This window comes from Akebia trifoliata, chromosome 8, assembly GCF_017979445.1.
Source record: "Akebia trifoliata isolate Shusen 1 chromosome 8, ASM1797944v1, whole genome shotgun sequence".
In the NCBI taxonomy this organism is placed as follows: domain Eukaryota; kingdom Viridiplantae; phylum Streptophyta; class Magnoliopsida; order Ranunculales; family Lardizabalaceae; genus Akebia; species Akebia trifoliata.
The window spans coordinates 365,629-381,198 of NC_141382.1; the positions used below are offsets into that span (position 1 = coordinate 365,629).

The following is a 15,570-nucleotide window of genomic DNA, read 5'->3' on the forward strand; positions in this document are numbered from 1 at the left end:
ATTGCATTTCTGCATTTCACATTAGAAACAAACATCACTATATTCCGGCAGGGTATTGTTAATCATATTGATTCTCTCAGAACAGTTGGATTTGAAGTCAAGCCCGACCCATTCTATACCCACCCTATGATCCATTGCTAAAAGTGTACATAATAATTTTAGGTAGGGATAATTATCCAAAACTATCCCTCTTTACGACTAAAAATCAGACTTTATAATTCACACAGTATATATATTCTACCTCCGTACGTATTCCAGCTGTAAAGACTTCTAATGACGAAAATGCCGAGGGGCCACTGAAGAAAGTATTACTCAGACTCAGAGCCAATCACTATCTTTGTTTGCTCACTTGGCTGAGTCATCAATATCAATAAGGCGAGTCAATCGAGTTCCAATTTTCAAAATTACCCAAAACAGAATACATAATTTCTTTATTGCTCGAAAGGGTTTCGTGGTCATTTAATCTTCACACCTCGTTATTTGCCCATTTAATTACTTCTCCAGCTATATCTACCTCTCTACAAGTGGAAGTGACAGCCCTGCAACTGGGAAATTTTAATTTTCTTTTTATCTCATTTTCCTATATAAAATATAACATACTATTTTTATTTTATAAATTAACTTAAAAATATTGGAGATTGGAGAAGGGAAAGTGAAGAGTCAAGAGTGAGAGAGGTCAATTCTCATATAATTTCAGATAAAATAATTTTCATGAATTAGAATTCAACCAAAACACACTAGATTCGGGAGAGCCGCAGCTGTAATTGAGGAAGAAAACCTCTCTCTCTCTCTAGAGATCTCACAGAGACCCATCACCTGATTCAACAAATTCAACAAAACCCAGAAACAGAAATTGCAGATTGAAAATAAAAACAGACCAATCGAATCAAAATAATCAAAACCCACCACGAAGAAAAATCAAATCTTTCAAGTTTGGGGGCTAAAGATCTCATCTTTAATATCTCATTTTAATCTCTGTTCAAAGATTGGTAGCAGTAGTTGCAGTATCAGTTACAGAGTTACAAACTTACAATAACATCAAGAATCCAACTCCTTCATTGGAACCCAAAAAAAAAAAAAAAACTTCTAGAAAGAAGAAAAAAAAAAAAAAAATTGAAATCTATACAAGTATATCTCCTCTTCTTCCTCGGACGGCTGAAAGCTTAATTATCTGGCTTTCCAAACCCAAAAACTCATCTCGCAGAAAGAAAATAGGGCAAAAACAGAGGACAACTTCAACTCTGTTTATCTTTCTTTCTTCCTTTCAAGAATCTCCATAATCGTGCCAACAGATCAACATGGTAACACATCGTCTCATGATGTAAAACCTCGCCCTCTGTTCCTTCACCAAGCTCGCACACTTTCTCGTAAAAGCACACCTTCTCTTGGACGAATTTCTCATTAGAGATGTAGAAGTAGAAGAAGAACGACTCCTTGATCCTTCTTTCTTTGATAATTTCCAGTTTTCGTCCATGTAAAACTGGTGAGGTTGATTTGAAGAAGGATCTGAAGCCGCCATTAAAAAACTTCAGAACGGGAGATGGAGAAACAGAGAGATTGTGATTGATGAAGGTGGCGGTGGAGGTAGAAAAATGGGGTATTTATAGGGGTAAACGTAAAGAGGGGACTTGTGCTCATGACTCTCTCCGTCTCTCTCAAGTCTCAACTCACCTGGGATTTCTACGCCTCGAGAGTCCCACCATTTTTTTATTTTTTATTTTCTAATTAATGAAAAACAAAGGGGGTGTGAGCATGGATTCAACACTACTTCCAACAGTTACACTTATCGGCTGAGTTGTCTCGTTATCGAGCATGGATGAGATAGATGGATGAGTCAATTTTTGAATCAGATTTAAAATTTCATGTTCATTTTTTCAAAATTTTGAATGAAATGTTTCAGTCGAATGTGTGACTCGAATTCTAATAGACTCAGTTCGAAAGATTTGCGGTGCGACATTTTATGGTGAAATAAAATAATGGAAAATTTTGAGAGTGCAAGGGCAGAGCCCTCGCAGTATGAACCTATTATATTTTAGAATTTTCTTTTTTTATGTATATGTTGTTCGGTCGAATTCTGTATGGGAATTATTCAATTTTGACATAGTAGATTTTCTTCTCTCTGTTTGTGATTTTTTTTCAAAAGATTTTCCATATAAATCTGAGTGTTCTTATTTTTCTTTCTTCTATTGTCGATTTGTTATTTCAAATTTTATGTGCTAAATGAATGAGTCACGTGTATTAGAAAAAAATAATAATGATTGACGGATAGAAATTTTCAAGTGGGACCCACATTTATAATAATATGAGTCTTATTTCAAAGTTTGTTAGGTAAGGAAAATTTCCTTATGACATCAATTTGTAACATCCAAAAATATGATTTATGCCAAAAGATTGTGGAGGATGCAATTCTAGGAATTTTCAAAAAAAAACATTTAATTTTTAATGTTAAATTTTAATTTTAAATTTGCAAGTTCAATAGCATCCATTGTCAACACCTTTGATCAAACTTAAAAGATTTTGTTTTAATTTTTATTTTTTTAATATGACTTTTTTTTATGAGATCTAAAAATTTGTATTGTTGGATTGTCAATGTGATAATCCTTACGGGCCTAACGACGTTAGTAAGATTTGAAATCTTACAAACCGACTAACATGATTTGTAAGGTGAGATTGGTTGACTACTAAACTTAATAAAGTAAAAGATTTTTAAATAAAAATGTAACAAATAAGTTTATCCCACATATTCTTTGAGGTCATCTTTCAAGTTTGGGATGACTCTTGACTCAATCAATTGCACATAAGACTTCTCTCGAGGGATCAGTGCTTATATGTGACTGTGGGATTAGTCTCACGCAAAGAGTGGAAGTACCCAACAAAAAGAAAACTGCCCCATAAATCTAGAGAGTCGATTTTGCCACACCAATTTTTACTAAGGGCACACGAACTATGTGTAACTCTGTGGTGATTTATATAAGAAATGGTGTGACAATAGTAACTCTATATAAATATCATTAAACGATAGTGTTATAATTGCATCTTACTATCTCTCTGTTTGTTTGTTTCTTCTTTTCGATCTTTTTACGAAAAGATCTAAATCGGTGAATAGTCAACTGTAAAAAAATCTGTGGGGACTGAGATTTATTAACGAAGAGAAGAGAGAGTCTATCAAGTCCTTTGATAGACTTCCACGTCACTAAATGTCAAAGTGATTGATTGTTTATCATGATTTGATCGTAGACAACGCGTGAAAAGATCAATCTATTTGGATTTTGACTGCCACCATTTTTTTGGGTAATTTCGTAATTACATCCTTCGATATTGATGATATTATGTAAAAATAGGCTCACCTTCCTCAAAAGAAAACAAAGTTGCTTTTTTTCTTTGTTGAGGATTTAACACTGAATTTTAAAAATAAAAATAAAAATAAAAATAAATTATCAAATTAAAATTAAAAATTAAAAATTAAATTTAATATTAAAACATCAACGAAAACGGATGTAAACCTAATCTCATTTTTTAAAGGGTAAACCCGTAAACCTAATATCATCAATTTCGCCAATAATATTATTGTGTGGTTGAGTTTGGTGTAATTAAGTTAGTAAGATTTCAAATCTTATTAAGGGTCATGAATTACATCTAAAAGTACGATCTGACATCACAAGGATTTCAAGCATAAAATTTTAAGATTTTAAAAAAATAATTAATTTTTACCGTTGAATTTTAATAATTGTCCACTTTCAACACTTTAGATGAATTTTTTTTTTCCCAACGTATTGGTCCACTATCTCTATCACGATTACCTGGTCATTTATCAAGTACACGTGAGAGTTGTTTTAGGAGCTAACACCTGGTCTCTTTTGTTAGTAAACGTTGTACTATAATCAATAAATGTTTGGCCCACCACTTTATTAATCTCCTATCACTAAGTCAATCTCATCATTATATTTGAACATTTTTCACCATGGATATGTTTGATTGTCTCAAATTTCAATTTTTATGGAAACCAAATTCATAGGGAATTCAGTAAGAAAAATTGTTGTTTAAGAAAAAATAGGAGTTTCATCATTTGATTACAACTAGTAATATTGGTAAGTAATAAGGAGGAGAGATGCCATAATGACAAAGTCTTTCTCTATAAGCTGCGACCTTTTGGCATTGAGTCAAGATATTTTGAATCAGTTTTATTCACTCAGTTTGTACTTGATCGACATGGTAAGGGCACAATATCATAGATCATTTCTTCGAGATACACAAGAAAAAATATATTGTTCTACACCCTTGATATATCAGTTGAGTGAAAAAAAAAGTCAAAAAATCATAAACCTTTTGTATTTTTCCTTTGTCTTTAAACAAAAGTGGAAGAAAAACCTCTAAACTACTAATAATAGAGCATGGGCATTGATAATGGAAATTTGTGAATTCCAACATCTAAAAATGTAAACTAATAATAAAATGATGCGCTAAAACGTGCATTACTAAAGTGGCAAGTGCATAGAGTTTTAGATCTTTTTCTTTATGTATCTCAAAGAAAAAGATATATGATTTTGAGCACTTGCCACGGCAATTGTGTATAGACCACGTAGGTTCTACCATGCCACTTTATCAAGACGCTCAAATGCTATAGCTAATGAAACCCTCCTCCCACATCTCAATACTTGCCATGTAAGCCATAATCCAATGAAATTTTCAAAAAGAAAGAATTTAGGCATTAATTAGTTGGATGTGTGACTTACGGGGCATATGTTGAGAAGTACCCTATGTGCCTATGATCAAATCTCATATCATATATAACTCTTAGTTATCTTCGTCTGCGTATTTCAAAATTATCACGTTTCGATCAAGATTAATTGCATGTTTTCATTGTAATTTATTTAAATGAAAATAATTAATTAATATATTTTTAGCGAATTTAAAATAAAAGGAAATTGTAGGTTCCAAGTCAACCAAGTATCCTCTTTCATGATCTACATGAAGTATGGTTCTTGATTAGCCATGCTCGAAGCCAATCCAACGGTTGGAAATGATAGTCCAAAAGATCATGAAACGTCCAAATAGAAAGTAACACGTGTCAATTTGGAATCATTGGGCGGCATGGGACCATGACAATGATTGCAGGAAGAGAGATAAGCGTGTGTGTATTTATGATGAGAATACGATCACATGAGGCACAAGATTCCATTACGGAAGCGGGACCCACACACTTTGTTCATTACTTAAAGGGAAAATGATGATGTTGACCTGAGCATCACCCTATTGTTCTTGCGATAGGAATTTTACGTATCTCGATGAAAATCTACTTATGCAAATCTCATAGCGGATCAAGTTTTAGATGCTTACATAAACACACACGTGTTGGTCGGCTATGTAGATGGGTCGTGTCCCTGGTCAACCAAACCAAAAGTTCTGGTCAACATAGGACAAGAGTTGAAGACTGAAGAACCTTTAAAAGCTTTTAACGTTTCCTTTGTCATTCGCACAAGCCACTAGGGGTGATACATCGTAATCCTCTAACAAATTCCTTATTTTATATGTCAATAATTCTCTTTTATATGTATATATATATATATATACATTCATCAAAGTTTGTAAATAATTTGGTAGAATATATAAGATGATAATTTAATTTGAAAATAATCTGTAATTTTTTTTTAATTAGGAAAAATCTACCAACAATTTGGACATCTAAATATACGAAACATCAATAATCAAGAAAAAAATTATACCAAACATAGCATCTGATTAAATGCATGTTTGACATGATTAGATAAATAAGTAGTGATGCTAGTTGAAACATAGTCAACATGTAGGAAACATAGTGCATGATACTTTAGAGACGGGAACGTTCTGATATCTCAAGTGCGTTTCGAGCAAAACATCATATATTATACTTAGAACGAAATATGAAATTCTATAAATAGACAATAAGTAAAGGTATAGGTATTCAATTCCAATTAAAAAATATTTACATTCTATTAAAATTATATATCATTAATTTGATCGTCAAAATGTATTTTCATGATCCGAAGAATAGAGAGGAGATGTAAATTAATATTATTATCAACAAATGACAAAGAGGAGCTCAGAGATCAATCAGAACTTGCAACCCACAATCATCCCTCTTTTTATAGCTAAAGAGAGTGTTTTATGTCATCTTCTCATCCTATTAAGACACTAACAATTTTTTATGGATCATGATTATCCATGTCCAAGTTTTGTGTCCTACAAATTACATTGATCTCAATCCATTTGCATTTTTTTCATGTCAAGGTCCATTTACATACTGCATGCAGCTTTAATCCATGATTGAGGCATATATTATCAAGAACCAAATCGTAATAGAAGAAGGCACTACTGCCCCAACGTAGAACTTGTGACATAAAATGTTAGTTTGACGGCCTTGGGTGATTTTTGTTGGATCCTGACTCCAAATCTTTACTTAATCAAGACAGACATCTGGATTGATGGGGGTGCATTGTTCTTTCGAATTCCAACTTTTCCACAAAGAAAATATCAAATTGGAGAATAATTAATTAGCGACACCATCATCTTTATCGGTGTTCTCAACCATGCTACTGATTACTCAATCATTTATCAAATAATTAAGATTAATTATTTGAGTAGGAATGAATGACTAAGAATGCGAATAAGGGTATGTTTGATTGTATGGAAAGTGACTTTCCATGGAATTTGAAATCTATGAAAAAATAGTTGTGGAAAATAGGTAGGGTTGGAAAATCAAATTCCATTGTTTGATTTTACTTGGACAAAATCATGAAAAATAATAGAAAAAAGAAGAAGAGGAGGAGAGGGAGTGGGAGAGGAAGAAGAAGAGGAGGAGGAAGAGGGAGGGGGGAGGATGTGGCGGCAATGGCAATGGCGACGACGAGGGTAGCGACGACGGAGACGATGGCGGCAGAGGCAACGGCTACAGTGGCGACGACGATGGAGGTAAGTGAGGAAGAAGATGGGAGAACGTGGTGGTGATGGTGGTGACGGTGGCGGCGGCAGAGGTAAGTAAGGAAGAAGATGATGAGGAAGATCGGGGGAGAAAGTGGTGGTGGTGGTGGCGAAGGAGGCGAGAGAGAGAAGGGGGTCGGAGATGATGATAACGGAGACGGAGATGACGACGGCGATGGTGACAACGATGATGACGATGACGAGGTTAGTGTAATGGTGTTGGTGGTGGTAGGGAAGAAGAAGATATGAGTGGGGACGAATTAGGGATGAAAAATATGGGTGGGAAAGTGAAATCCATGTTTTGATGGACTTTTTGAAGGGGGTGAAAAATGAATTTCCATTTTCATATGCAATCAAACACTTGAAAAATGTCATTTTCCATGGAAATTGATTTTTCACCCTATTTTCCATGTGCAATCAAACATACCCTAAGTTTTTCAATTACTTATGACCATCTTATTTAATCTAAGATATACGTTGAAGTAGCATTGTAATAATGTATAAATGTAGAAAGTAATAGAGAACTGTTGATTGTGTGATCTTAGATCATCCCAATTCATAAAGTAAATCGATTATGTGTCCTTCTGCAGATGCACCAGCTGTCGTGTCAGCTTGCATTATATGTACTAGTCGCAGAGAAACAACACACTTTAGTTCTATGGCCACAAATTCATATATGCATGGTAAAAGCAAGGGTGTTTTACCGAATTGCATTTCTTACTTTACCGAAATTGCAGGCTAAAGTTAATCTTTTTCAATATTTATATCAAAACGTGCATGTACCCTTTTTGACATTTTTTTTCTTTCATTTTTACCATATGAGGCAGCCAATCCATGGTTATTAATTTTTGTGTTGTATTTAACAAACTTAATTACTTACATTTTTTTTTATATAAAAAAAAGATAAATTCAGGAACCCATTTTGGTAAAAGTAAATAATTATCATCAAAAGGAATTTGGTGAAAATAGTTTCAGTGAACATTTCATTTGATTATTAACTTAAAACTGATAATTTTGTTTATCACTTAAAATGGATGGGGACCTTTTCATTCCAAAAAAAAACATTGTAATTTACATTCAATTTGGATTCCCCATAGAAGATAAAATCCAAAGCTGATTGAGGACAGTTTTGGCTTCTAATCATATTATATTATAGATCAATTTTAATATGGACAAAGATCATTTGAGCTGAATTATGGTTTCCTCTTTTTTCTCTATAAATAGGGGATGACTAGATGAAAATTTTAGGTAAAATTGTATCAAAATTATCCATTATTAATATAAATAGAAAAAAGAATAATGATGAATGCACACCGTCATGGTACGCAGCTGAGTGAAAATCACACATCTTTTTTCTGCATATCCCGATGAAAATGATCTATGATTCTGTGCCCTTGCCACGTCAGTAGCGTGCATTCATCACAACTCATTAAAAAATTAAAAAATAAAAAGAAAGAAAGCAAAGATGTTTTGACTGGTCAAATATTCCTTGGAGATGCACGTTACATGGGAGTAGTTGATGATGACCTATGACCAACATAATCCTATCTCCATGTGACATTAGTCCAAGTAATATTAGACAATCAAGCAGTGTAGAACTTGAAATTCTCTTTAGATGGAACTTAGTGGTTAATCTATATATATATATATATATAGATTATAGTTTTATTAGTTCATTAATTTATTTTGGAGTTAAATTACCTTATTTTAGATTCCGTGGTCCCTCTCTACATAATAATTCCTCTTTTATTAAAGCTCATCTTCCTCTTGTTTTCTGCATTTCCATATCATAAGGATCTTGATCCTGTACAGAAGAACATTGCTTAGCTACACAACTTCACCTAGTCTTTTATGGCCCACCAATTGTTGGACATACATATTGGCGAAACTATTTTGATTTTTTGTTTTTGTTTTTGTTTTTTTTTTTTCGGATGGAAAAGCTTGACTTGAACCCATGACCTGAAAGTTGCTTTGCAATGTGTCAAACCAACTGAGCTATGATTGATTGTTCTATCCAAAATATGATTCTTGATAGATTGATTTTGGACGATTTATTGGATTGTATGAATTTTTTGAGTTGATGGGTATGCTAGGATTTTAAACCATTAAGAGTTAAAGCCCATAACTACCCCAATTCAAGGTTAGTTCTTGATTGTTAAGGTTTCAATATTGAATTAGTCATATTCTTTTCTAGTTTAGGCTCAAAATGGCTCTTCTTGACCTTTTTTCATCCTCTTTGAATTGATTTCCATAATAAGAGAAGACATAGTAGAATGGAGGAACAAGATTCGTCTGGTGAAGTACTCTTTGGGATAAGGCTTTGTTGTTATTGTTTGAATTGATTTTATATTAAAACATGTGAGAGAAAGGTAGGACAATTTCTCATTTCATCATTAAAATTGAGTTTGGGGCATATTTTTTAAACAGGTGGAGTTGATTTAAAACTTGGCCAAGTCAACTCAAATGAATTTCAAATTTACTTGGAACGCAAATTCGATAGGTCAAACAACTTGTCAATTCAGCAATGCTTGAAAATGCACCGAGTCAGGTCAGAAAATTTTACTCAAATTATTTGGTTATATATAACATTATTGTGGAGTAACAAAAACATATTTTTTTTTTATTTTTTTTAAGTATTTAAATTTATTTTTTAATTGTTTATAAAATTAATATATATTTCTTTGACTCTATCAGGTCGACTTGCAAGTTTTTCGTTTACTCAACTCGGTGGACATTTGAGTCGTATTTTTTATTTTTAAAACTATGGGTTGGATTGGAGGTACCTAGCCCTTTATGTGAGAGAGAGAGTTAAATAGTGCAGATGATGAGAGGTCGAAACTCAATTACTTGTTATCCAGTTAATAATTTATCCATGGGGTTTTTAAGGGAGGACAAGGCCCATTGATGCTACAATAATATCCCTTGCCCCAAACCAGAAAACAAAAAAAAGAGCTATTGTTTATTTGGCTGTCTAGGCCCATATTTATATGTAATGTATATGACATTAGGCCATATAGAATCATCAATCATTCACTCTATCCAGATTTGGGGACACTTGCATCCCCTTCGATTCATGAAAAAACAAGAAATCCCAAACCCTAAAAAATTATCATAATTTATCTTATATATATGCATAATTCTCCCATTATTCAAGATGTATCTTTTCAACTGAGGAACAAAACAAACAGTGAAGGATATTCCATTATAAATAATCCCAAAAGGGGAGAAAGGATCGGTATTTGTTGATCAAAATGTGAAATATCCTCGAGTGTTTGGGAGGTATTGAAAGAAATATGGATTGTAATTTCTTGCTAATTGAACATAAGCATTGGTAAACCACTATAAATCTTTTATTGAATTTTTTGCATTATTTACTCTCTCTCTTTATTGCCTTTGTTGATTCCATCTAGGGGTTTAGGCTCACATAATTTAGTAATTATATTAATTAGGGGTTATCTTATTGTTTTCTATTTATTAGGGATACTATTTGTAATAATCATATACTATTTTTATTTTTTTCCTTTAGCGGATCACACCTACCATCCCACCTGGCACTTGTACAACAATTAAATAGCCATATGTTATTGGTGGAGGGGCATATGGAGATTCGAAATCATAAAATCATGTACTAATTTCGGGAAGTTCTCTATAAGGAAGTTGATTTGTCAAGATTAGAAGATTATTTTAACTTCTTTAAATATTAGAATCGTGATAATTTGACAACCCCACATGGCACACTCAATCGACTCTCCCGACGTGACAACTTCGGGAACCGTAGATCTGTATGTCTTGAGATACAAAACTGCATTTCCCCATAAAATGTGTATCCCGAGGGAATTGTGTATCCTGAGGTGTACTGATCCACGATTCCCAAAGTTGTCACATCAGGAGAGTCAATTGAGTGTGCCACGTGGGGCACTCAGATCATCACGATTCTATATTAATCTCCAAATTTTTTTTTTTTCTGATTCAGTCAGAGACATAATATGCATAACAAAATCTCATTTGAAGCAGATGGATTATTGGTTGATTAAAAAAATATTAAAACAGAGAAGAAAGATCACATATTACAACAAAAATAACGATGAGGTCAATATTTATTCCCCTCCCCCCACCCAACACCCTAAAAAGGATTGCATCTTAGAAAGAAATTAGTGATTCAAAGTAAATTTCTCTGAATTGTCAGATGTGATACTTCTTCATGGTGATCAAGGGGTCCTGGATTAAATCCCAGCTTAATTACCTGAAAGGAAAGAAATGGTAATCAAAATTTACTAATTGTGTATTAAAATGTCCATAAATCTTGCAAGAAACTATACAACAATAATTAGGATTATCTTGGTCAGAGCAATGTGAGCATGATTCCCCAGATTAAATCACAAAGACGGTAATAAATAAAAGAAGAAACACAACAAGATTTACGTGATTCGACAGTGAATACATTTAAAGTTGCGATGAGAGAAATTCACTAACTAGATTCAAGACATCTATCACAAGAAGCTGTATAACTACCAAAAAAAGAGGCCAATGATTCAATAAGTGTCTTCTTGTAACCGCTCAAGTAAAATTGTAAGTGTTGTTTGAGTATTATGTTGATAAGACAATGACGCCCACTATACTTATGTATATACATTAATCAATATTAGGTTTAACATGTAATTTACTCTAAACCTACATAATTCCAAAAATTAAAACCAACTTTCATGGGAACAATGTTAAGGTATTAATTTAGATGTAATGTTTTAATTAAGATTAGGGGCGGAGCTAGGACTTTTTCAATGAGGGGGCAATTAAAAATTCTTGTGAGAGTAATAAAGATTCATAACTGGTTGGCCCTCTTGGCTACTTAGTCAGGAAGGACACATCACCGAGAAAGTTGGCTTTTAACAAAGGGATATTCACATAGAGAGAATTTCTAACAATTTAGATGTGCACGTAAAGAGATCTTAACAAAATCTAGAATTATAGAGACAACGTTGATGACCAAACAAGCCTAGACCTTGACAAACAATGCATGGCTCCAAGTGGTTAGAAGTTCATTAACTAGGACATGGGACTTAAATAAAACTACTAGAGCTTCTACCCCATCAACACCTATAATCATAAAAGAGGAGTTGGTTAAGGTAAAGGTATATAATTTTCTCTAATGTAAATAAATATTCTTTGGACTAAAATTTTGATTTAGGTGACAAAGAAGAAATTTATGCACCCACAAAAATTTGTTCAAGATGAAAAAACAATCAGAGTTCCCCCTTAATTCACCCTCACTACGAGTATAGAGTGTTATATGTGGATTGAATGTCTCAAGCTCTTATTTATCCCTAAGGCCACCTCTCCACCCTAAGAACCTTTCCCACCCCCATCCCAAAAATGCCAAAAAACGAAAACTGAACTAATATTATAAATTTTGTATAATGGAAGATTGAGATTATATTTTCCTATTCTCAAATAATTGTTTTTATTTGTGTGATTGTTTCCTATTTCTCCCTTCTTTGGAATCGCTATCCATTGCGGCTGATCCTCTATTTCCACAATATCCAAGACATTCTCTACTATTTCCATTCATCTTGAATCCCCAAGAGATCCTTAAGATAGCTATCAAAGAAAACTAGAAGAAGTAAACAATGAATTATGATTCTACATTCCAACTTCCAAACTAACATGGACAAAGATAAAATAGGATCAAGCTTCTTCATTTGAAGTTCCATTACAAAAAATAGATATCAAACTTTAAAACGAAACCTGTTAAATTCCAAGGAAGATTAAATAGTTAAAAGGAGATAGAGAAGGGGTGATAGAAAACATACCAAAATACATTAAATGGCATGTTAAGAACCCCCAACTCTGATTTCCTATTGTATAACACCTAAATAATTTTATTTTTCTTTTATGAATATAAGATACACAATGCAGTGTAGACTGGGCGGTCTGCTCCAATCAGATTTTCTAGAAATACCAGTCTGATTCACTCAGAACAGATACTTAATCAAGAACAATTGTTCAACAGTCAAAATCATTGATTTTTATGAATAGATACATGAAATTTTAAAGAAACATAAAAGTTTTTCTCATTAAACCTCCTTAAATAGAATTATAACTATAGATTTTTAGTATCAAATAAAGTCTATAACTGATGTACTTTTTAGGGCATAAAACCTATAAATAATGTATTTTTAGGGCTTTTTTACATAAAATAAATAAAAAATCTTCTTAAAGCATAACTCAAACAACATTTTTAGTATCAATTTCCAGCAAACAATTTTTTAGGGCTTGGTACAGAATCTTAAGATTGAACACGAAGAAGCTTTGAAACTTTGAAGAAAAATAAAGATTTGGGAAAATAAGAAGATTTCAATTTATTTTTTTTATACAATTTTTCTTTGATTCCATGGAGCTTCTCATAGATTCATAGATTCATAGAATGATATTTGAAAAAGATTTGAAGAAAAAGAAAACTTTCAAATATATACATATTTATATATATGTAAAATTATTTAATTAATAGAAATTGGTCCAACCAAATCGAGCCCCCTATCTACTGGTAAAGCAAAATTTCAGTTTGATCATCAATCCAATTTTAAACCATGACATTATGCTATAAAAAAGAAAGAGGAGGCTGAGAAAACCTAAATTAATGGAAAACTCAATACATACCTCAATGCTACTCTTTCTCCTTACATGTAATCCCCAGTTAAAAAGTAAGTTTTCAAAAATTTTATCGGTTTCATTCCTATTAGATTATAGAGAGGTATTGAACACATTTCCATAATCTAATAGTTCCGTGACTTTATGGGTTTTGTTCCTTCATAGACTTTATAGATGTAGTGTAGTCATGTTCTGATCGTATCTTGTTGGAGGCCCTTAATTAATATTTATGTGCACCTATGTGAAACTCTCTTCAAAATCCTAAACTCCTCAGAAAAAAAAGGAGGGAGGGGGCGAAGAGATGATGATCTCATGCTCCTTATGGTCGCACACATGTGGCTATGTGCCACTGATGGTAGAGCTCAAATTGATCCTGATGATCAATAGGTCCATATAGGGTGGGAAATCCCACTAAATAGAGAATTGCTGGAAATTTTTAGTACCAGAAACTATAGTGAAAGGCAAGAGAAACCACTCCACAAATAACAAATATCTTATGTTTTAACTTATTGATATTTGATAGTAACAGTTGTCCTTGCACCTCAAAGCTAACCGTTCATTCTTACTAATTCATGGAACATGTTTGGTTCTACTACCCACACACCAAACCTAACCATCACCAGATGCTTCACAGGGCATGTTAGTTCTTCCTACCCATCAATGATCAACCACAATAACACAAGTGATTATTAGGTATGTTCAAATAACAAAGACATGAAAAGAAAATTTTAAACAAAAAAACTAAAGAATTTGAGGACAAGTGAGCAGGAATTGAAGAAACTTTAATTACCTTCATTTGTTTCTTGATTATACTCTTAAAGCGTCCACTATAATAAGATCACTTGAACAGTTGAAGCTCCTTCTTCTTTAAAGCTTCAAAATAAAAGTAAAAAAAGTCATTTATTGCTGATGCAGCATCATCAAGATTCACATATAGAGAGCTTAATTTTAGAGTGAAGGGACCACCACAAACGCTCCACAAATCACATTAAAGTATGGGAATCTTGATGATGATGCATTTGCAAAGACTGACTGATGTCTCGAGATCCTCGTTCATCATCCCATGCAGTAAAACAAGAGAAAATTGAAAAGAGAAACTCTAACCCTAATTAATCACAACCCATGAAGGAAAAAAGGGAAAATAAAGATTGATAGAAATCTGTAAAGCAAGCAAACCCACTCTTGAATCATTAAATAATAGATTCCCACTTTAGTTAAAAAGGATATTTACCTATGGTTTCACTAGATATAATGATCAAAAGAGAAAAAGAATGGTCTTAGTTGCTGTACAAGTGTTGAAGCAAAGACAAAAGAGGGATGATTGATGGAGAGAAAAAAGCTATCACACCTACAGTTCCAACTTAGAAAAAATGATCAAAGAGATAAGGAAGAAGAAGTAGTGTTGTTAGTAGTTGTAATACAAGGAACTTAATTGGGACAAAAAAGGGGGATGGATAGATAGAGATAAGAGATACAAGTGGGGGGGAGATGTGAGAATTGAAGAGGGAGGAGGCTATAAATAGAGAGGATTTAGGGTTTGTAATAACTAAATGAATAAGATATGGGAGGATTGATTGGTGATGAGATCTGTCAGGTTCGGGTGATGTGCCCACAACACAACAGTAACCCATCACATTCCTTTCGTTCCAAAAAATATCAGAAATGTTTAATAATCCTTCCTGCCCTAGTCCACTTGCTACAGATGTAAAAAAAAAAAAAAAAACACTAATTTACTTTCCAGAAAGGAAAATTAAAACTTACCTTCTCCATTTTTTATTCCACATTTGCCAATTTAAGACCCCATTCATGGGACTTGTAATTTTATCCTCAAACATAGGGTAGAGTGGGAGGGAAATCAATGATTTCCTAGGGATTAGAACTGTTTTCTAGAGGATAAATTTTCTTAGGGAATCTATCTGAGTCATATGCTCGATGTCATTTGGGTGTACAATGACTCATGAAAATAAC

General features: G+C 33.1%; 1 long non-coding RNA gene across 1 annotated transcript; it reads right to left on the minus strand.

The window, feature by feature from the left end:
- Positions 1 to 11,063: 11,063 nt before the first annotated feature.
- On the minus strand, positions 11,064 to 15,263 carry LOC147395225 (uncharacterized). Its single transcript, XR_015180773.1, has 3 exons — positions 14,569 to 15,263; positions 14,393 to 14,475; positions 11,064 to 11,200 (listed from the first exon to the last, which is right to left on the minus strand). It is a non-coding gene; the product is annotated as an uncharacterized LOC147395225 (long non-coding RNA).
- Positions 15,264 to 15,570: the final 307 nt, after the last annotated feature.